Source organism: Camelina sativa, chromosome 15 (genome assembly GCF_030686135.1).
Source record: "Camelina sativa cultivar CO46 ecotype springtype chromosome 15, ASM3068613v1".
In the NCBI taxonomy this organism is placed as follows: domain Eukaryota; kingdom Viridiplantae; phylum Streptophyta; class Magnoliopsida; order Brassicales; family Brassicaceae; genus Camelina; species Camelina sativa.
The window spans coordinates 10,106,387-10,130,673 of record NC_141894.1 but is presented as its reverse complement, the minus strand read 5'-3'; the positions used below and the strand labels follow the sequence as shown (position 1 = coordinate 10,130,673).

The following is a 24,287-nucleotide window of genomic DNA, read 5'->3' as shown; positions in this document are numbered from 1 at the left end:
TGTATTATTTCTATGGTTTGGTTTAATAATAAAATAACAATTCACAATGTATCTTTTAATATTCTTTGGCATACCTTCCGAAATGGTTATTGGCCACTAAAACTATAGTGTATAAATAGCCTTAGATTGTTTTATTATTTAAATCTATAAATTAATGGCACATGCTTGTTAGCAGCAATGCATGCATCATTATTTAATTTTTGGATTACGAATCCATAAATACAGACGTGCCCACGAATCTGTTAATCTGTTCTTTGGTATGTGTGCTTGTAAGTTTCCTTGGCCATGAAACATTTCATTCGTTGTTAAATTGATTTTAGGAAGTTAAATGATTTTTTCAAGTTAACACTCTTAATTAATTGATTAGTGTACCAAACAAAAGATTCGTTTTTCTGTTTTGCTTTTGCTAAAAATATTAAAGAGGAAGGAAGACTAAAACCAGAGAACTGTGTATTGGCTCGTGTACGGTTCTACCTAATCGTACTAATCAGAACCAAACACGTTACTAAGTATAGGTCATTATTAATACGCGTCGCAAATGTAAATGAACCACATAGTTTTTCGTTGAAATATATGTTCTCCAACATTTTTAGTTAAGTTTCACTAAAAACTATATTCTAGTTATGTATAAAAGGTGACTGGCTATTTCGGTTTGGCGGTGCTCAGAGATATCTTGTACCAAAAGAACACTACAGTACTCTTTTTATTTGATTGAATATAATAATTTATAAATATATGTGAACCCAAAAAGAGAGATAGAGTTAAGAATTTACGTGTATGACAAGTATAGAAAGGCTTCGAGGTTGTGATTTTAGACTCTTTGTTTTTCATAGATCAAAGATTTACTAAACAATATTATCAAATTGAATTCATTCTCATTCGTGTCGTTTTGCATATAAACTGTGATATGTTCTTGACGTGTTTGCCAATGATAATCTTATCCAAAACACATCCCAAATAAAGGCATTTTTTTGTTTTTATTTTCTTTTATAGAAAACAAAACAAAATAGTAAAAAAAAGTTATCAACCCCTTGGTCACCAAGTCTTTGGTGTCTCTGTTGGCTGTGTGTACTTAAAAAAACAAATAAAATGAATGACGTCAGTTGTCTTATTCTTTTAGCACACGATGACACAAACACGTACTACAGACGCATTGATGCGGCGAGTAAAAACGACAAGAAGTCTACACACACAAAGAAGGAACGACATTTGGGGAATGAGAAAAACAGCAAGAAATCCAACTCTTAAGTTAGAGAGATTGATTGATCTATTAAGCTATTTTCTGTATACAATTAAGCTAACTTCACAGGTAAAACTAAACACCACATTCTATTATTTTACCTTTCTCTTCTGTAATCTCCGACGCAAGAACTTATACTAAAGATACGTCGACCCCAGAGTGCAGCCAGAACAGATACTCCCAAATAACTTCACCTTGATCCGGTTGAAAACGATAAAGGCGGTTTTGGGATTCCGAGGGAAGGCCGTGGGAATGTAAAACGTCGTCAGAAATCATTCATGTTGTGAAGTGGTGTGAGTGGTCGTGTAAACTCAGAGGAGATCAGTTTCTACAGTTGTGAAGTCAGGTTGGTGGTTTTATATCCGACTTAGTTGTATTATGTGCGTCTTCATGCTGCAGTGTGTAACCTAGCAAGAGGCAATGCTTTTCTTTGTAAAAGCTGAGCAGGAAGAGAATGCAAAAGTAGAAAGGAAAGAGAGCATTCAGAAACCTGCATGGCTGCATTGCTGCTACTTTTGATAAGAATCCTTGACACTGTTCGAGCAAAACCTTTTCTTTTGCAGTGACATTCACCATTGTCCGCCATTACTGAATTCATTTCCTCCACCTACCAGTGACATCAAAGAAAGAAAGAAAAAATGTACCAAGAAATGCGGGATTAAATTATGGTCCACAAAACACAAGAAGAGAGTATTTTATTCATACAACCAGGTTCTAGACCGGAGCTAATGTAGCAGTAACAAATACTCGAAAGAAATGCATTAGGGGACTTTCAGAACTAATTGGTTACGAACATATGCATATACGAATGGATAACAGCGAGTTTCCACTCTCTATCTTATAATTACCCGAGAAACTGGTTTGCCTCTCTGTATTCTCATGATAACTACACCTTTGCATTATTTGCAATGTCAAAGCTAAATAGTGCATTATTAATTTTATATTATCCAAAGAAAAACATAAATTGCACAGAAGGGCAATGAGAAGATAGCTTCCTTAGTCAACATTTACGTTATAATCACTGAGACAAGGCATATACCTTCAATGTCAACGAGAATAACGAAGACACCATAGCGTGCATGACATCAACAGCTGAACTAACAGCATGCTTGAGATCTTGAATATCAACCTAACAGCACAAAAGTCATTAAAACCATTCAGAAAAGGGAATACAATGTTCATTACCTAAAGATACAATATAAGACAAAACAAACATATCGGGGTCAGGCAAAGTGGCACTCACCAAGGCTTTTCCACTAATTGGAAGGACGAAGCGTGCTCGCTTTCAGGGCTTCTGTTGCACCTGACAAAGAATTTGAATGATCTCTGTGATCTCTGTCTAGAAGAGACCAATTCTTCTAGATAACCAACCTACAATTTTTAAACACAATGATTTCGTCAGCATCAGAAAAGGTTAAAGCAACTACAACAAATTTTATTCGAAAACAAGTCATAATCTCCTTTCTTTTTACACTTCTGAATGCCATGAGATGATGGTTTTAAGCAATTAATGACAGTATCTTTCACAGAAGCAGAACAAAAAATGTACCATACAGAAACAACCATCAACATCCCACATTAGCTTGTAACACTGTAACTGTGCATTTATCATTGCCAGTATAGTTAAATTGTATATCAATTTACATTTCCTCCTATGCCACATTTTTATGAAGATACCCATTTAGTCTCAAATCTTGAGACAAAACCTCAATGGTGCCACTGAAATCATAAGGTAAGAATCTAAACATGGAATTCTTTCTTATTTACAAGCTAAAAATTATGAAACTGCTAGACGTTCATATTCTTACCTGCTCCTTCAAGATGGAAGCTAGTAACAATATCAACTTGATCCGTTTCAGAGTGACAGAATGGCATAGTTCCGAAACTGATACCAACGCATTCCACAGGTTTTTTTTGCCAAAAAATGAAATAATGCGTTCACCAGATTGTGTCTAGTTTATTGAACCAAATCAATGACTCAAATATCTCAACTTTATTAACTAGGATATCATATCCTAACGATAGCTAGACTTCATAACTTTTTCACACTTATCTCGTTCATATTATCATCTAGCATTGGGGCAAAAATTAGCATGCAACAACAATCTAAAACGTAAAAAACTAAAAAGGCACACCAGTTAAATTTAACATTGTTCTAGGTCCAAGAGGCTTATGAGGGATCCGCTCTTACTAGAGAAGTATTAGTTATGCCCTGTTGGTAGATTAACAAGGCACGCTAATGAAAGATATGCACAGTTTAGAGGCTCTAACATTTGTACCGCACCAATAGCTAAAAGTAGCTTATAAATCATGTCTTCCCTAAGTCTTGTGCATTGGCTAAAAGCACTTGCCATCCAATCAGACACAACCATATATTCACAATTATAAAACATAGCATTAATGGGTTAAGGAAAAAAGAAAAAGAAAAAATACCTCTGCACTTAGTCTATGAACCAAGAAAAGTGGAGCCTGCCCTCGCATTGGCAAACCGCCATTGCAGCTAACGGTTATACAGAAGCCTCAACAAGTGAGCATCCATAACGCGATCCTCCCCAAATTTTCCCCTCCTAATATCAGCAGAGAAACAAAAAAGGTGCGGCTATAAGCATTTCATTTGTCCCAAATCTTAGTTGGTGAAGCAGGGCGAGTAGCAGCACCCCCTTATCGGAGAAACCATACCACGAGGAGATGATGTCAACAGACTATCACCAGAGAATCGTTTCGATTGACTAAACTTTGATGAGATACTACTGATTCTTGAACTTGGGCTAGAGCATCAAGGTGAGCCAGGATCCTGCAACCGCCTTAACCGGCTATAATAAGTCTCTTGCCAAAATTTAGCATTACGCTGCAACCTCCTTGTTTTAGAAACCTCACCATTGACACCAGAACCACATTCCTGTGCACCACTAGTGCTACCAGATGAAACACTATCAGTATCAGATGCAGTGAAGTCACAGAAAACACTAGAACCCAATCGTGGATGTGTGCTTGGTCTTGTCTTACTCTTTATCTCTAGTTTCCAGATTTCATCACCTCTTCTCAAATCTAATTCTCCCATCAGCAGAAACCCTAGAACTCTGAGAATGCTGCAACATTGACCTTCCCACAGAGCTAGATCCAAGCTTCCTACCATCATCACTGTCACAAATCCACGCTTTTAGAAAGCGAATTCGGGACAACAGATACAGAGTTTCCCCTCCGAGAAGCGCCTGGCCACAGCTGGTGTTCCACCGGCTTCGAATTCTCCTTCTGATCCCGAACCGGAGTCGACCTCCGTTGGTGTCGTCGCAGTCTCCGGAGTAGCTTTTCGGTGTCGTCGCAGTCTCCTTCTTTTTACTAGTTGGAAGCGAAAAGGGCCTCCCCTTGAAAAGAAACAACAGATAAGCTCCTCGGAAACTGTCAATGGTCGATGACGGTCCACTGATTGAGACCGTTTAGGCGACGAGGAAGGCATCTTAACCAAATTAGAAGCAGATTAGTCGAAAACGCAAAGTATATACAACGTAACAGTCTTGTTCAAAGTAGTAGTTTAATAATTCGTAATTTTACAAGTGTGAATTTGCATTGGAAAATTGTTTTGATGGATAGGGGGATATGATATTTTAGTCCAAGTCTTTGGTACCACAAAGCATTTGAGTATTATAGTGAACAGATTCATAATATGACTGGTCTATTTAAAAAAAAAACAAAAGAAACACAAAGAAGCAAATGAACGAAAAGAAGATAATAATGCATAAACAAATAAAGTACAGTATTGTGATCAGGATTCAGGACTGATCAATAATCTCCTTTTTTTTTTTTTTCCTCTTGGCGTATAGGCGATAATACTTGGCCTTGATTGATTTGCACTAAACTTGGAATGTAAGAACAAACGAGTCTGCGAGCATATGGCAGATCTTTGAGTTCCATAGCTCTTCCGAGGTTTACTTTTCTCAAATATCCACCCTCTCCAATGATGTAAGCTGAGAAGCATTCTTCGGAGGTCGTAAACATGGTTTTATAGTCGTTCTTACAAAAGACCACGGCGATTTTCATTGCTTGGTCGATGAAGAAACTCATAGATAAACCTTTAAATATCCAATCAGAAACATCAATATTTAAGAAGCAGCTCCAGGACACTACATTGGGCTCAATCTTAGTTGTCACCCATATCTCAACCTTAGATACGTTCCAACGATTATATAACACCGTAAGCTGCTCTTCTCTAACAGTAGATAGAGACATATAATCTTGAACACAATAGCGGGGTGGCAGAGGAAGACATGGTCCGAATCTCTCATTTGTAAAATCAAAACAGATTAAAAAATCATCAATCTGTCCCATTTTGATTCTTGGAAAAAGGAAGTAAGTGTTTCCTTTCAATGACACATGTTGTTGATAATACCGTATAGGCTTTTGAGGAGTGACATCGATAACCCTCCATGTATTAGACTTAAAATCGTATATATGGTACTCTGATGACTTTTTTGAACACTCATCATATCCATCAAATATCCCTAAGATTTTGTGGTTACGGTTCTTGTTGTTGTCATATCCGAGAGCATACATGTCAAACTTTTTGTAAGCATTTATGGGTTCGATCCATCTAGTTTGACCCAAATACGGGTTCCAAACCACAAGGCCAGTGTAGTGTCTAACGACGCATAACAATAAGCCATCACAATGAACGATTTCACGTATCTCGACTTGATTAAATAAATTATTATTCATCTCATTATAGATGGTTCAACACCATCTTCGGTGAGGATACCATGGAGATTGAACCTTATTGAACAAACCTTAGAATCATTCAACATGAACCCTAAAAATTGTTGTTTTGCTTCTGCTTTACATAACATCCAATTTTTGGATAAAGCGTTCCATCTTTTGCAAGTGGATCTTATTGCTCTCAAAGAAGTCAATGGAATCCTAGTGAGTATATCATCTAACAAATCCTCTGGAAGATCAGAAATCATCGTCGTCAGTGTTTCAAATATAAATTAATGTTTGAACTTCCACGCATGCCCACTCTTTATATATATTGTATATGCATTCACTACAAGAAATCGGGATATTAATATTAAAAGATTAAAAGATATATTCTATTAAATATTTATATTGTTACTTTTTATTTTTTTGACACCAGTCCGTAGTATTGCTACTTATATAGATTAAAAATGAAATATTATCTTTACCAATTTTTTTTTGTAATATTATCTTACTAGTATTAATGAAAAAATACATTAATAAGAAATTAATCTGAAGTGTTCTTAAGAGATTATTTATGTATAAAGTACATCATTAGAATTAAATATTTTTAATTTTTAATTTTAAATGGAAAATGATATTTTGTATATCAAACAAAATCTTCTCAAGACCTCCTTTAAATAATTAATTCAAAATTTTCTTTTTGTCTTTCTTAATAAACAATATTTAAAATTAATATAAAATTTTCCAAATAATGTTGACTTTGACTATTTTAGATTCAAGGTAAACCAGCAATGAACCAAAAAGAAAAACTGATCCCTAAACCACACAACTCTACCAACTGATGTGTTTCAAACCATATGCACAACTCCACAAATCAGTAATTTACTTACCTTGGTGATTTCACCATCGAACGTAACCGGCTGAAGCTTCACTTCCTCTAGTACTGGCCATCGACGAAGCCAAGTAAATTATGGTTTAATATTAGTGACTCAATTAAATTGTATGTTCTTCCAAGTACAACTCAAAACATTGATATATGAATATGGAGGGAAAAGAAAAAGGTTCATTAGCTGCTCCCTCTATCAGAATACGTATCATGACATAGGAGAAGAACCAAAGAGCTAATTAAAAAAAATAAAAGTACCCTTCCTTGACCAAAAACATCAACAGAACCATCCAACTGAAGATAGCAGCACACCTTAATTACCTTTACTTGTTACAACTATGGTTAAAGGTTGTAGCTGTGTGTTTGGTACCTATATAAAGCAACGAATCCTCCACATAATGATGATAAACAGAATTTGAACAAGTAATATATATGTAAAATCTGATTCTTGTTTATCTGCATGCAATAAGAAGCTGACAAATTGATAAGAAGTCTTAAACTATTTGTTTTTCGTCTTGATATCTTAAACAATATCATCACAAGTAAAATCCAGATGTCAGAAACTTTTGGCCCAGGTGATATAGCATCACAAAATGAGCATGAGGAGGACGGATGCAGTTCTCATGATCACACAACTACAAATACGAGATTTCTATCGGAAAACAAAAACAAATCAGTTAATTAAACTCCAACGGAACATATATATGAATCCATAGATACTCATGTTTAGTTTCTGATCAGCAAAAAAAAAAAAAAAAAATGATGATGAAAAGCGTATTTTAAAGAAGAGACTAATAAACTCCTCCTTTTCTTCAGCCTCATGCAGGTACTTGACCTTACTGGATTTGCATTAAACTTGGAACATAAGAGCACATGAACATCCAACGGTTAGATTCTTTGAAATCCACTTCTTTGTAGTGTCCATTCTCTCTAACCATGTAAGGTTTGTAGTTGGTCCACGTTTTTCTATGTGTATCAAAAACCACTGCTACTTTCTTCTTCTCGTCGACCAAGAAACTCCCATGTGGAAACCTAAACCTTTCGATGTATAGTTCAACATCAACTTTAAACAAGTTGCTCCACGTCATTGTATTGGGCTCAATCATAGTACTGGTAATACATATTCCAATCTCACATTCATCAAACTTCTTAAATAAGACTGCAAGCTTCTCTTCTCCAACAGTAGATAGAATTACCGAATCGTCAAGACGAGAGTGAAACGGCAGAGGGAGACGCGGTCCAAATCTCTCACTTGTAAAATCAAAACAACGTAAAAACTCTCCCTGTTCTACTTGCAATCTTCCATGAGCAATAAAGTAAGTATTTCCCTTTAAAGACACACTCCGACGATGTATTTTCCACGACATCAAGAACCTTCCTCCATGAATTAGACTCAATGTCAAAGATTTCATACTCAATGTGGCTGTTGGGATTCCAATAGTAAAAGTAATAAAACCTCAAAACTTTGACGTTGCGGTTGTTGTTGTCATATCCGATAGCAAACCTGTCTAATGTATGGAAATTGTTCTCTTTGGGTTGGATCCACCTGATTGTTCCGGATGGGTTCCAAACCAGGAGCCTCGAAAGATCTGTAGTGACGCATAAACCATCGCAATGATGTTCACTTGATTAAGTTTACTTATCTCCTTTATAGATAAATCTGCCAAGCCTTTGCGGTTATAAATTTTCATGGAGATTGACGCTCATTAAATGAGCCCTACAACCACGGATCATGATGAACATAATCTCCTTGGCTGACGTACCACTGTGCTTTGTAAAGTTCTCATCTTTGAATAAAGCGTTCCATAGTTTGCAAGTGGATCTTGCTGCCCCTAGAGAAGTTATAGAAACCCTACACAGTATCTCCTCTACCAAATCACGCGAAATATCTGATATCGTAGTCATTGTTTCAAGTAGAAAAAACGTTTGCCCACTAAGTCTTTATATAAAAAAAATATGTTAGGTTTAGCATCATGTGTCACATAGAGAATCTTTAGCTTCCAAAAAATCTTTTAATTCCAGTATCGTTTCTAAGTTTCTCGTAATTTGTTTTTTTTATAAATCACAAAGATAAAGTACGAGGTTATCAAACTGTAGCCAAATATATATACGTGTTTTAAAAAATAAAACAAAAAAAGTAACTGTTGTTTTTCTAATTTGTAACATATCACTTGTCATGTATCACTTTGGCGAAGTTATTAATACTAAAGTTTTCAGCAGTCTATTTCCACTAGTTTTTCTCTAACCAAACGAGATATATATACAGAATTTCTAAAGAAGATAATGATGTAGAATACAGTGGAAGAAGAAGATCTGAAGATGTATGAATCATGAATGCATTTGATAATCTTTAAAATAGATACATTTTGTTTGAATAACAAATGAAAACTTGATAAAGTGGGAAAAGAGAGGCTCCACTGACGAATATATGTTGTTAATCAGTGGAGCCTTAAACATGAAAAAAGTCACATATCATAATGATGTCAAAGGAAGAAGAAGATGATGTAAAAGAACATCGGTTGAACCTGTAGGCCTCCTCCTCTGTTTTTTGGCTTTCGACCATCTTTAAAGTTAAACTTGAGAGAGATGTGAACGTATGTTCGGTAGTACACGTTCACATCTCTCTCGTTAAGTCTAACAACATTTATTAGTCGATATTGAACTCCATAACTCTCTTCAACTATAAAGCATAGTTTTATTAACCTCTCGTTAAAAGGCAAATGGAAAATGCACTAGACAGAGCTCATCCCACCAGATCCATTTGATTGGAATGACCAAAAGACTGTACTGTTGAGAAGTTTATCAAACGAAGATGAAAAGAGAATGAAGCTTCGCCATGGTTAGGGACAATATAACCAATCTCAATATCTGCATAGCTAGTAACCATCCTATTTATAAAATAATATGAAACTTTCAAGGACTCTTCTTAGCATGATGCCACAAAACGCATGGCCACCAATACATCTTCAAGAATAGTAGTATTAAACATTAATTAAACAGTTTGCAACACCCGAATTAATCTTGAGAAGCTTAATTAGGTTACTGGTTCTGTGATCAGATAAGTAAGATCTCTCCAACAGCTGAGGTATTTAACATCTAGCAGAGAAACTTATATCAGTACTGCACTATTAAGGTAGTGCTTATCGTAAACACGATTTCAAAATAAAGGCAAATCTTCAACTAAATGTAAATGTACTTATGACCTCAGCGGCTTCTTTTTTTTTTTGTTTTCCTTTGCATACACCAATTCGGTTGATTTGCACTAAACTTGGATCATAAGAGCACTCATGTGTGGGAGAATACGGAAGATCTTTGAGTTTCAAAGCGAAACCAAGATCCACTTTTCTCAAGTATACATCCTCTCCGTGATGTAAGCTACAAGGTATTTGGAATTGTTTAAGTAGTTAAGCACAACGAGTTTCTTCTCTTGGTCAATGAAGAAACAATCAGGCAAAACGTTCAATTTGAAATCAGAAATATCAAATTTTAAAATGTAACTCCAGGACACACTGCATTGGGTTCAATCTTAGTTGTCACCTCTGATGTATTCATCTCTGATGTATTCCAAGGCATGTTTAACAACGCAAGCTGCTCTTCTCTAACAGAATACAGAGCGGTAATTCCTACAACATAGTGAGATGGCAGAGGAAGACGCGGACCAAATTTCTCACTTGTAAAATCAAAACAGTTTAAAAACTCTTCTAACCAAATTTCTTTTGTATCATTGTCAGTTTTATGCAATCTCTTGTAACCAAAAGGGTGTGTGAGAACTTAGAATTTGTGATTGCAACATCTTTTTTAATCTGCCACTTATGCCGCAATCAAAAGCCATTGGAACTGCGACGTGTTTGCATATTGGAGGAAAAAAGATTTAAAAAGACCTGTCAACGGTGTTGTGCAATGGCTGAGACTATATAAACCTTATTTCATTATGACTTGGCGAATGTCCCAAATACCATGGTCACCAACAATTCATCCATCAGAGATGAGATGACTGCAAATAAAATATTCTACAACTTATGGACACACACAAGATTTGTAGTAGTCTCGATGAAAACCCAAAACTTCTTCCTTATGGACTTACACAAGGATATGTTAGTCTCAGAATATTTTATATTCAAGAAAAGACGAGAAAGTGGTGTAGAACAAGCAAATGCAGATCTCATCTCACGAGATCCAACTGATCTGAAACCACCAATGACTAGATAAAAAGAGATTGAAGCTTTATCTATACCATGGTTAAGGACTAGAGAACCAATCTCCACTAATTCTGCATTATATTTGTAGACTATGAAGACACAATAGTGGGTTACTAAAATGTTTTCTTGGGCATGTAGAAGGAACCATCATTAAACAGTTTTCACCTATGAACTAATCATAACAGAGGATACTGTTTCTATGTACAGATAAGCGATTCTTATCATAACAGAGGAAATATGTTGGTCGGAGAAAAGATACTTGTAGAGATGCAAGAAAGAAAACCAAAAAAGAACAAAACATCCTTGTAGAGATAATACTGGAGACATTACTGGATCTGCACCCAACTTGGAGCATAAGGGTACACAAATGGCCGAGATCCAGATTCTCCAAGATGCACTTCTTGGTAGCAGTATCCATCTTCTCCACACATGTAAGCTGTGAAGTTGTTGCTCTCTTTACGGTCTTTAGAATAAATCACTGCAATTTTCTTCTTCTCGTCGATGAAGAAATTCACAGATATCTGTATTCCAATGACTGTCCTATCAAGTTTCAAGAAGTAGCTCCATGACACCGCGTTGGGCTCAATCTTAGTTGTAATCCATATATCCATATCATTTTCATTCCATTTTTTAAATAACACTGCAAGCTTCTCTTCTCTAACAGAAGATAGAGTCACACCATATTCAGGATGAAAGTCAAACGGCAGATGCAGATGCCGTCCAAAACTCTCTTTTGTAAAATCAAAGCAGAGTAAAAAATTTGTGCGCACTCCTCCTCCCAATATTTTCTGAGCAACAAAGTAAGTATTTCCCTTCACGGATACCCACCCACAAAAAGAGTATGGCTTATACCAGTCGGGAGTGACATCAGAGCCTTCCATATATTACACTTAAGATCGAAGATTTCGAACCCAACAATTAGTTGCCTAGCATTATCATCGTAATCATTTAAATACCTAAAGATTTTGTGGTTACGATTGTTGTCGTATCCGAGAGCATACCTTTCAACCAAGTGGGAATTACTTGTGGGTTTCCCACTTGTGGGTTTGATCCACCTTGTTTGTCCCAAATACGGATTCCAAACCAGGAGGCTGGTGCTGTTCTCCTTAGGGACGCATAACAACAAGCCATCGCAGTGAAAGACTTGAACAAATGAGTTACATATCTCCTTTACAGATGGGTCTACCAAGTCTTTGTTGCTATGGAGATTGACGCTCATTAATTGAGCCCTAAAATCATTCAACATGATCACCAAAATTGCCTCGGCTGCTTTACCACAATGCTTCTTTGCAAAGCTCGGATCTTTGGATAAAGCGTTCCATTGCTTGCAAGTAGACCTCACTGCTCCCAGAGATGTTGTCGGAACCCTAGAGAGAATCTCCTCTAGCAAATCCTGCGAGATATCGGACATCATCATCGTCGTTGTTGCTATCAAATACAAATAAGGGTTTTTAAACGAACAAGGTTGTATAGAAATTAGGGTTATCGAAACTTTTACCCTTTACCCACTCTTTTAAATATATAGAAAATACCGACATAAGGAGAAAAAATAAAAATATTGTTGCTACAATGCTACTGTATTAATTGAAAAGTACAAATATAAAACTAACTTTAAATGTGTAAAAATTTACATTCAATTGCTATTAAAAACTTAACTAAAACTAAGAAATTAATTAAATAATATAATTAATTAAAAAAACAAAAATCAGGGATACATTAAACAAAATAAATTGTATAAAAGTAAAAAAAAGTTATTATAATCAAAACTAATCCGTATCAGAAAAAAAAATTTACAACTAAGATTTTAAAAATCTAATAAAATAAAATCTACAACTACAAATTTATCCTACTATATTAATTGAGAAGTACAAATATGACACTAACCATAAAATGTGTAAAAATTACATTCAATTGCCATTAAAAAACTTAATTAAAACTAATTAATTAATTAGATAAATACAATTAATTAAAAATGAAAATCGGAGATACATCAAATAAAATAAATTGTAGAAAAGTAAAAAGAATCTATTTATCCTACTATATTAATTGAGAAGTATAAATATGATACTAATCATAAAATATGTAAAAATTACATTCAATTGCCATCAAAAAACTTAATCAAGACTAATTAATTAATTAGATAAATACAATCAATTAAAAAATGAAAATCGGGGATACATCAAATAAAATAAATTGTAGAAAAGTAAAAAAAAAACTATTAGAATCAAAACTAATTCATACTTAAAAAAAATTAACAGGTAATATTTAAAAACCAAATCGAATAAAATATACAGCTACAAATTTTATCAAAAAAAATTCCCACCATAGGTTAAAAGTATTACAAACAAGAAAGGAAGCCACATAAAAAACAATGAATGTTGTTTTCAAACAGACATTTTAGAAATTTTACTAGCTATATTTAGTTGCTTTTTTTTACATGTTAGTAAGAATTGTGTTTAGTTGACAAAGATTTAAACAGTTTTATTTATTACATACAAAATTTTTTATTGATAGGTTTTCAATAAACATTTTTAAAATACAAAATTATAATATAAGCAAACTAAATTTTTAATCACAAACTATTATAAATAACATTATAATAAAATAAATTATTACAAAATTTTTATTAAAGAAATGTTCAGCCCGCGGTTCTCCGCGGTTAGTACCTTGTATAAGTTCATTTTTTAAACCAAAGCAAGCTAGTACATGAATAAGTTGTCTTTTTTTTTTTTTTTCATTCCAAGTTATAACACTTATTCTGGTACAAAACATACTCCAATGGCAGAGTCACTTAAAAGGTTTAATATATATATATATATATATTATCTATATATACATTTTTGAAGTACATTTTGGGTTCTATCTTTTTATTTGTACTTATTTACAAAGTTAATCTCTAAAAATTTTCCAAAATAGCATTACTTCATATTTTGTTTTCCTAAATATTTTACATAGCATTCCAACTAAAACAAATACAGCATAATCAATATGAAAACAAAAACTTCTATTGTGTATTGAAGATATTCTATCTCTGAATCATTTGCAAACAAAGAAAACAACAGTTTGATTCCTATTTTGTTTTCCAAAACCTGTAAATTTGATTCTTAACGTAAAATTTCGATTCACATTTATTTAAATATTATAAATAATCTATATAAACTTAATAAAATTTTAAAATATTAGGAATATCTAAAATTAATTTTTTTAAAAATATTGTATAATATGGTTATATAGTAGATGGTTATAAAGAGTACATGTTGAAATTAATAAAAAATCATTAAATTTGTGCTAACACGGGTTAAATCCTCATTTTATTATTTGGCAACACTATTAATATTTGACATATAAAAATTAAGTTGATTTAACTAAGATTGTGTAATATAATTAAATCATTAGGAAAAATATGACTTAATCATAGCGTATAAATGACTTACTATATATTTAGATCCTTTATTTTAATTAAAAATCAAAATAGAATCTCAATCACAAAACAAAACAAACTAAATATAATATAACAAATAAATGGTCATAAAATATATTACAGATTAAAAATTAATATAAACATTTAGCTGCACAGATGGTCCGGAAATTTAGTTATTCTTCTATTTGCAAAACATCCAATATTTAACAAAAAATACAATATAAAATATAAATAATAATGAAAAATATATACAGGCGGTGTACCGCAGGTTAAAATCTAGTCTTTTATTAATTATGTAACTATTATGAATATGACATTGTCTATTTTCTTTAAAGACATCTCCTAAACAAGAAAATTAAGACCATCTCCACTAGAGAACTTCCATTAAGTTGCTTATAATTAAATAATCGTATAATTAATATTAAACTAATTAAATACAGACTAACAACTATTCACCCTTCCACTAGAGAACCATATCAAAGTTTCTTCTCTCCAATTTCATCTTTTTCTTTTCAGCTATAAGAACATGATAATCTTAAATAGACAAGCTGTAATGTGAATATAAAATAGACATGACCATAATAGAGTATTGTACACACACCAGTAGCGCTCTATCTTTTCTGTTTCTCCTCTTTTTCTTCAGAGCTGAATGTTATCGTAATAATTGCAGAGCAAGTCAGGTTTTAGACTTACACAATAAGTTAAGCGGGCCTGTCCGCATCTAAGTAGCCCGCCCCGCCACGGACTTTTGTTTTTCTGGAGCGCAGCGGATTAGCCCGTTTAGGATCGCGGGTAAAATATTCATGTCCAGACCCGCTTCGCATAACTAAACGGGTAAACGGATCGACCCGCGGGCTGAGTGTTTGAATGTGTTCTTCTGTTTTTTGCTTGATGTATTGATGTTCTATGGTTTTATTTGGTGCTGAATGCTGATCTGTTTGCCAACAAGTAAGAAAAGCTTCTATCTTTAACTGGTTTTACTTCATCATTAACATTGGTGCGTTTGTTTCATACTAAGAAGTAAGAACTGAAACTAAAACTCAATTTTTTGCTTACTTATCACTTATGTGAGTCGATAAAAGATAAGTGTGGACTAAAGAGATTGAGTTTTTTGAGTTAAACATAAGTAAAGAGTAAAACATGAGTTGAAAGTCTAAGTAAAGAGTAAAACATGAGTTGAAAGTCTGAGAACTGCAAAAACAAAGCAAAACCTACAATTCAATCCAACACCTGCAACTTAAAAAAATATCAAACCTGCAAATAGAATCTGGGTTGTGTGTTGAATCCAAAACTTGCAAATAGCTGAATGTTTAAACCCTGCATATAAAATCTGAAACTTGCAACTTCAAATTCAATTCAAAACCTGCAATAAAATCTTACAAGTCACGACCTGCAGCTTTTAAAAATATCAAACCTGCAAATATAACAATATAGATGAACATTGGATTCTGCAATTAAAATCTAAAACTTGCAACTTCAAATTCAATCCAAAACCTGCAATAAAATCTCACAAGTCACGACCTGCAGCTTAAAAAAATATCAAACCTGCAAATATAACAATATAGCTGAATATTGGATTCTGCAATTAAAATCTGAGACTTGCAACTTCAAATTCAATCCAAAACATTGATAAATGAACACAAATCTGAAAACTGAAACATTGGTACATGTTCAAACTTGAAGCAGAACTGAAACAACTAAAATCGAACAAAACAAACTGCAACAACTCTAAGCTGAACTCAAACTCAATCTCCTTCTTGGTTAGCAGCTTTTGTCTCATCTTCACCATCATATACTTCATCTTCTTCTACATATATCACAAAGTAAGTAAGTAACAATGTTAATACACAATTGGTGCTTTTAGAACTTATAAAAAATAATGTGCTTACCTCCTTCATAAGATTCAAAACCCTTTAACCAATTGCGACAACAAATTAATGCTTGAACATTCTTAAATAGAAGTCGGCTTCTATATTTGTTAAGAACTCTAGTACCAACACTGAAGGAAGACTCAGAAGCTACAGTCGAGATGGGAATGCTTAAAAGATCACGGGCCATGGAAGCCAAATCTCCAAACCGTGAAGAGTTTTCTTTCCAATATCTGAGAATGTCCAAACTCTCAAGACCATTAATTTCCAATGCAGGTTCCTCAAGGTACAAATCCAAAGCTTACTTCCCACTGACAACCACAATTGCTTTACGAAAGGCCAAGAAATCCTATGACATTATCAAAAACTTATTATCATAAGATAAAAAATAGAGAGACAACCTCAAAGATAACAAAATAAGAAACTTACATTGTAATTACTAAAGTTTTCTCTTGGTTCTCCATCATTATGTTGAACATTTTGACTCGTCTTTGTTGAAGGTTGTGTCATCTTTGATTGATTCTCATATACTTTAAAAAGCTTGCGTAGTTGAGAATGCAAATTTTCCATCTTTTTCTCACAAGAGCTCATATAAAGTTTTCCAAAACAGAATTCTGCAAGTGTCAGCTTCAACCTCGGATCAAACACCGTAGCCATTGCAAAAGTATCACTAACTTCTGCCCAGTACTTATCAAACTTCTCCTTCATTGGCACAATCATATCTCTGATTATTGCATCTTGGTTCCTCTCATTCATTGTCAGCCAACTTTGAATCTTCCAAACTTGCATAAAGTATAAATTAGAAGTTGGATATGTAGCACCTGATATAAAATTAGTGATCACATCAAAAGGCTCTAAAAAATCACTCAGTTGCTTCAATCGATGCCATTCCTCTTCTGATGGGTGAAACTTGTAGTTTTTGGGATCAACAACTTTCAGATTACCAAATGCAGCTCGATACTTGAGAGCCCTGTCAAGCATTTTGTATGTAGAGTTCCACCTTGTCTTAACATCCAACAGCAAACCAGCCTTCAGATTTAAACCAACATTCTCAATACACTTTGCAAATAACACCTCACGATGAGAAGATACTTGAACAAACTTGATACTTTTCCTAATCTTATCTAATGAATCACCAATTGTGTCCAGCCCCCGTTGAAAAATGATATTAAGAATGTGTGCTGCACATCTAACATGGAAAAACTCTCCTCCACACAACAAATCATCTCTGATCATAAGCTAAGATTTGACCATGTCCTGCATTGTATCATTGTTACTAGCATTGTCTACTGTGATTAAAAAAACTTTCTTATCAATCCTCCAAACCTTCCATTTCTTAAGAATCTCCATTGCTAAGTGTGTGCCTGTGGAGGAGGTAAAGCACAAAAGACTAGGATTTTATTTTTCAGAATCCAGTTTTTGTCGATGTAATGTGCTGTTAAACAAATATAGCCCTCATGAGTTATTGCAGTCCAGAAGTTAGTAGTAAAGCTAATCCTTCTCGGAACATTAGCCAATTCTCTCTTTAAGTTATCCATCTCACTCTCATAGAACCTGTAAACATCTGCTGCAGCTGTGTTTCGACTGAAAAACTTTACATCCGCCTTAAGTACTTCCAAACTTCTCTAACTCTTTCATACTCTACATAACATAATGGGAGATCATGCTGGATAATAGACTTAGCGACCATTTCCCTGAAAATATGCTGATCTATTTTCCTAGCTTGCAATCTTGCTTCTGCATTTACTATCATCTGACTAATATCACCATCTCTAAGCTTAATCTTACAACTTTTCAAATGGCGTATATAAGTGTTTGTACCATTTTTGTGTGTATTGAAAGTGTAATCCGACTTGCAGTGTATACATTGTGCTCTTTCTTCACTCTTCCCACAGCTATTAACCTTATTAATCAACTTAAAATCTTTTCACACATCTGAGTACTGCCTTCTCTTCTTTTGTTTAGTTGGCTTTTCCTTGTCATCTTCATCATCATCAATAAATCCTTCATCATCATCACCATCGTCATCAACAACCTCAAAGATTTTTCTTTTCTTCGACGTTGATGCTTTTGATGACACTTTTTCCCTCTGCATTTTATGTGTTTCTTCTTCAACTCTCACTTTCGTTTATTGCTTTTTCGATGCCTCTATTTCACAAAACACTTTTCTTCTTTGCTTTTTAGATACTTCTGATTCATCACACTCTCTCATCTCATTTTCAGCATTTGCAATGTAGATGATTCTCTGAAATTCGAGATCTATTGATCTTAGTTCATAAGAATCCTGCGAATCCTGCCAATAACAATTAACAAAAGTACAAAACTCTATTAATAACAAAGTAAGTAAGTAATCAAACGAAAACACAAACATAGATTTCTCAACCTACAAATTAAAGATGAACACATAAAGTATTGTGTTCTCTTATTCTAGCTATTGATTTTTTTCTACATAAACTACTCTGATTTAAATCAATAAATCATATACAAAAACCTACAACTTAGAAGTTAGAATACCAAACTTGAAAATCAAAACAGAATCAAACCAAACTTACCATTAGAGATGTGTTTATGGCTTCAGCCTTGATAAACAGGTTTTCACCAGGGTATCAATTCCCTATGCTGTTGTAGTACAAAGGGTTATCAATCCAAATGGTTGTTTATGCTAGCAGGAAGGATGCAATCAGAACAATGCAAGTCAAGCCAAGCAGTTAGGGGTTTTGATCTAACAGTCCTAGAATAATAAAAGAAAATAATATAAACAAGAAACCACACGACCTAAGCACTCGATGCAAGCATTCGAGTACAGGATCGGGTGGGGTGATCGAGTAAGCAAATGAAATGTGAACAACTCGAGGGGTTACTCGATGCAGGTTATCGTGTACCTGATCGGGTAAGAGATCGAGTAATGAATGGAAATGCAAGCAATTAAAATACGAAAGCTTCTAAGGATGAGGTAATCGAAACCTAAGCATTCCTGACCAGTATAGATGTCTTACATGCCTCCAGCAAATATTTCCAAGACAATGAATCTCTAAAATCTTGTTTAAACACTCTCGTGATAGAAACAATCAACCTTGAATCACTTCCCTACTCAACTCTCGTTGGAGAAACATGACCAAGCAGGTAATAAGATCCGATTCATTATTGTCAGTAAACCCCTTACTCATCTAATCTCTTAGGCTAAGTGAGTAAACCTCTAGCATTGGTTGATTCAAGCATCTCATCTACACCTCTCGGTGGTAAAATGCCTTAGATCTAATCTCACCCTCTCGGTTTGTTGACCGCATTAAGAACACCAATCTAGAAGGAAATCTATTAAACACATACAATCAACTAAGACATCCTAACCGATCAAGAACACAAAATCATCTATCCCATCCCTAGAAACTTTACTACACTACTCGGACATAATAACAAGAAACATAACAGCAAGTATGAACGAAAATTATATTATAATAAACGATAGAGTAGAGTAGAAAGAATAAAAGATAGAATCTAAAGAAATGATAAAAATTTATGAAATAAAATCTAAAACAAAAGGGAAAAGTGTTTGAGTCGCTCAGTTCTCTCACAGAAGCTCTCGCTCTCTGGTTTGAGGGTCTGCGATGTGCTTGTTTGAGAGGAAGGAGAGGAGGGATTTATATATGGAAACCCCTTTGACCTAGCTTACCAGACCTGCCCGATGGTCTACTCGATAGGGTACACGAGGATGAAGTCGGGTTACTACTCGGGTAGATCTTCAGGTTGTTCTTCCGGCTCTTGGATCCTCCTCGATCGTGATGGGGTTCGGACTTGTTCTTCCAGCTCGATGGCTCTTTCGGGTACATGCTCGGGTTTGTCTTTGTTTTTCCCCATTTTAGGCTCTTTAGCACCTGTTTTCATCCAAAACATGCAAATGCCAAAATGCAATACCCTAAATGGCCTAAAAGTGAATTCCTACAGTTAATGACCTAAAAATGCTAAGTTAAAGGTATAAACAATGCAAAATATGGACAAAAAGATGCTAAAAACATGTAAATTAGAGAGTTATTAGACCCCCAAACTTAAATCTTGCTAGTCCTCTAGCAAGGAAGTAGGAGGGTACGGTTAAAAACGGAGACTCATAACCTTTTTATGCTAAGCGAAGGATTCAAGCTATAGTCCTTAAAGATAGTTTAATGGTGCTAAGATCAATCATCATACTTACAAATATTTTTCTATGCTTATTACCATGCATCGATCTAGTTCAACCTCCAACTAAAGATAAAGAACATATCTTTCACATTCAATTAAGTGTTTGGCGAATTCTTGCAAATGGAAGGTGAATCAAGCTCAATCGGTTTCAAGGGTAAGGCTTTTTAGTAAGGTGGTTTCAAACAAATTCTTTGGGTGGTTTTCTCTCAAAAGAAGGAATGCTAGACGGTTGTGAAAACTATCTAAGACTGAGAACAATTTGGGCATACAAAGCTTAACTCTTGATGATCTACCCTTTTCTCATTCACTCTTTTTTTTTTTTACCAAACACCCTAGAATTAAACTACCCACATCCTTGATTTTAACTCTTTTTTTTTATGTAATCTATAAGGTCTAAACTTTAAACATTTAGCTCTCTCTCTTTTTTTTTTTTTTTTTCCTTTTTCTTTCTTTGCTAAACTCCTAATATGTATATATTCCTGCTTTTTCTTCGAGTTGAAGGAGCCTTATATTTTTTTTCTTTCTTTCTAGGAGACTATAGCAAGATCTTTTCTCTTTTTTTCTTTTTCTTAGAGACTTAGAGCTACTTGATTCTAACCTTAGGGACGCTTTTTGTTTATTCCTCAACCCATCCCCAAATAAACATACTAACCACCTATCTTTCAAAACCGGATCTATTAGCTAGTTCAAATTCTAACTTAGCTAAATCAAGAGGCAGTTCTTTGTCGTTCTCAATACTCTCAAGGTTTCACAACATATAGCACAATGAAAAATGCCTCACTCAACAATTCACAACAAGGTTTGAAAGAAAGGTTTGGGTTCATTGGTAGGAAAAAAAATGAATCGGGTTAAACGAAAAAGATTAGTAAAATTGGAGTGCTAACCCGAATTTAGAGCTACCATGAGCAAGTATTCAAGTTCCATAAGTAAGACAATTAAAGTTCAAATTAAATCCAATAATATAGAGATGTTCCAATGTTCAAACAAGTGGAGGAAGCATTCAAAAGACACAAGGTTCTAAGCAAAGATTTTTCATTTTTTTCCAAAGATTAATCTAGCAACAATGAACTGTGATTAAGGGCTATAGGTTCGATCCTAAAGTTTGATTTTAAACAAGGTAGTTTTAATCATTGTCCCCTAAGATGCATATGCAATAATCCTATATGAAACAAACTAGACTCAATCCTAATATGTAAATGCAACTACATGAACACTCTTTTGTTTTGTAAATTTTTCAAATATTTTTTTTGGGTTTTTTCAATGCACATAGACGCAGACTCAAATGAATAAAACTAGCATGCAAAAATTTGAAATAAGAAAATAAAACACAATGTTAAATACACTCTAGGATCCTCCCCCAAACTTAAATTACACAGTCTCTGTGTAAATAAAAGTTGGAAAAAGAATCCAAGAATCACACAAAATAAAAGAAAACTAAGTGCAACGTTATATACAAGGATCGGATGAAATTGGTACCTCATGGGTTGGTGAAGAAGGAGGTTGCAGCAGCCTCCATACTCGCCAACGTGTAGCTATGGTCGTCTCCGGCTTCAGCAGGTGCCGGTGTTTGCTCGTCAGAGAGCTCGGTGATATGCATGAACGACTTACTCGGACCAGCATCCGAGGGGTTGATTGAGGGGGATATCGCGTAGCTCATCGGGTAGGGCATCGGGTAGTACCAGGCCCGGCGCGTAGCTAAAGCCCATGAAGCAAGGGCTTTAGGCAGCAGATACTATAAATAATTTAAGGGGCATCATTTCCATAAAAGTTACCTTGGCAACATGGTTCAAGCGTACCTTCCCCTTTAACATGTGCAGAGTTTGACGCCTATATTGTCTAATTTTGACTCATTTTTTTAACTATGTTTTAGATGGACCAAAAGTAAATTTTTGCTTTAGGCAGCAATATATGTTGCGCCGGCCTTGGGTAGTACGATAGGTACGGTGGAAGAGGTCCAGAATGATCACCCGTATAGCCACTCGCAGGGTGCATCGTATACGACATCGTGTATGGCATCTGGTAAGGCGGAGGGAAGAGTCCTGAGTAATCACCCGATTACGTGCTCGACGGGTCATCGGATATTGCATCGTGTATCCCATCGGGTTATGCATCGGATAGGCGTCTGTATGGCTTCTCCGCGATGCTTCTGGTCGTGTGATGTTCTCCTCAGCTTGGGGCTCGTAGGATGATGCTCTATGAGGCTCTGGAGGTGTCAGTCCTCGAATTCCTCCTAGCGGTCCACTTCTCCCCATCCATGTTGGTGTGTATGCCGAGATAGGGGCTGAGGCACAGCTTGCCTTGTCTTGCAGCTCCTTGATCTGACCTCCCATAGTCTTTACCGAACCGTTAAGATCTTTCACCTTTCTCACCAAATACTTGTTCATCCTCTTAAGCCATCCGATCCTCTTGTGGGCTTCTCTCACTCCAACCGGTTGCTTTTGAGAGCACATATACTCCTCAAAATTGAAATCTTCCGAGCTATCTCCCTGTCTTTGCCCGGTTGCCTCTCTCTTCTCAGCTTCAGATTCCTCCTCCGGATTGTACAGCTCCTCCAAAGGCGGTGCAAAGTCGATGTTGTCCCCCAGCCGGACTTTGGTGCACATGATATTAGGTAGGATCATTTGGGCAGCTTTGGCGGTTGGATGGACGAACTTGAAAAGCATCATATCATTAAGCCTCTCATGGGCCAAAAATCTAGCCAGCACGAGGAAGTCTACATCCAGCCATCTTGGGTCGTGTACCACTCCCTTCAAGGGCACATCGCAAGCCACTAAGATCGGTGTGACTAGTCCTCCAATGGAGATCTCTCCGCCTCCCTCTCTTTTCTTCATAGCCCACGACTTGAGGTAAAGGAACTGATCGAGCAGCACAAACACCATACTAGTATCCGCAACATCTCCAAATTGCGGTGTACCATCCCTAGCATTGTCCAAAACTCCACACAATGCAATATCCAGCAGATGAAGCTCGTGGTCATTCACATTCTCAGTCTCCTTTCTAGCGAAAAGAGTGCATGCAAGGGACTTGTGAAAGTACCTCAAGATAGGGCTCATTATTTGAGCGGATTTGGAGCTTGTGGACTTGTAGGGGAGCTTGTCTTCTATTGTCAGCCATAGGGACCTCATTTCCTCCTTGCTAACATCCATTCTTTCTCCACTACCAGCCTTGAAACCATACAGCTTCTCCATCTCCTTGAAAGTGAGCCTATATTCTTTGTTTCTCACGGAGAAGGTGATGAACCCGATCCCCCCATCGGGTAGTAGGGTCGGGTGGTCCTAAAAGTAGTGCAACCTCAAAGTTGAGAGAAAATGGACCGTCTCCTCCTCATAGGCCTCAAGGTGCGCTCGCATCATATGGCCCAGGTGGCACATGTCGAACATAAAGTCAACATCTCTAGCGATGCCCAACTGCTTCATCGTCTCACGGTGAGGGTATCAGGTACCAACGAAGCTCATCTTCCAGAAAACCTTGAATAGTTTTGCCGGAGTCTCCACTTCCTTTTGCTTCAGCCTCCACGAGGCTTGGCGTGTTCTCTCTCTCTACTCCTCCTCTCGCTCACGGTTCTCTTCCTCTGAGTCTCGATCCTCTTCCTCAGCTGCTCTCTCAGCTACCCTCTCAGCCTTCTTAGAAGCCGGCCTCTTCCCTCTTGCAACCGCAGCTCTGCTCCTTGATCGAGATGTTTAGATCTCCCCTTGCTCTTCTCAACCAGCATCAGAATTGACCTTCATGGGGTCGGTAACAGTCATCTCAGAAGCAGACAGATCCCTACGTTGAGGAGATCGGCGAACAGCACTCGCCATCAGACTTG

The 24,287-nt window shown here is 35.7% G+C and overlaps 4 pseudogenes across 2 annotated transcripts; all 4 read right to left on the bottom strand.

The window, feature by feature from the left end:
* Window positions 1–1,085: 1,085 nt before the first annotated feature.
* LOC104748335 (protein SNOWY COTYLEDON 3-like) lies at window positions 1,086–3,612 on the bottom strand (annotated as a pseudogene). Its single transcript, XR_015581633.1, has 6 exons — window positions 3,520–3,612; window positions 3,049–3,192; window positions 2,484–2,611; window positions 2,280–2,369; window positions 1,731–1,847; window positions 1,086–1,647 (listed from the first exon to the last, which is right to left on the bottom strand). The product of XR_015581633.1 is annotated as a protein SNOWY COTYLEDON 3-like (transcript).
* A 1,270-nt stretch (window positions 3,613–4,882) lies between these two features.
* On the bottom strand, window positions 4,883–6,218 carry LOC147926461 (F-box/kelch-repeat protein At3g13680 pseudogene; annotated as a pseudogene). The gene has a single exon (XR_015581570.1). The product of XR_015581570.1 is annotated as an F-box/kelch-repeat protein At3g13680 pseudogene (transcript).
* Window positions 6,219–7,654: 1,436 nt separating this feature from the next.
* On the bottom strand, window positions 7,655–8,723 carry LOC147926460 (putative F-box protein At5g51000 pseudogene; annotated as a pseudogene).
* Window positions 8,724–11,051: 2,328 nt separating this feature from the next.
* Window positions 11,052–12,492, bottom strand: LOC104748334 (putative F-box protein At3g19560 pseudogene; annotated as a pseudogene).
* Between the last annotated feature and the right edge of the window lie 11,795 nt (window positions 12,493–24,287).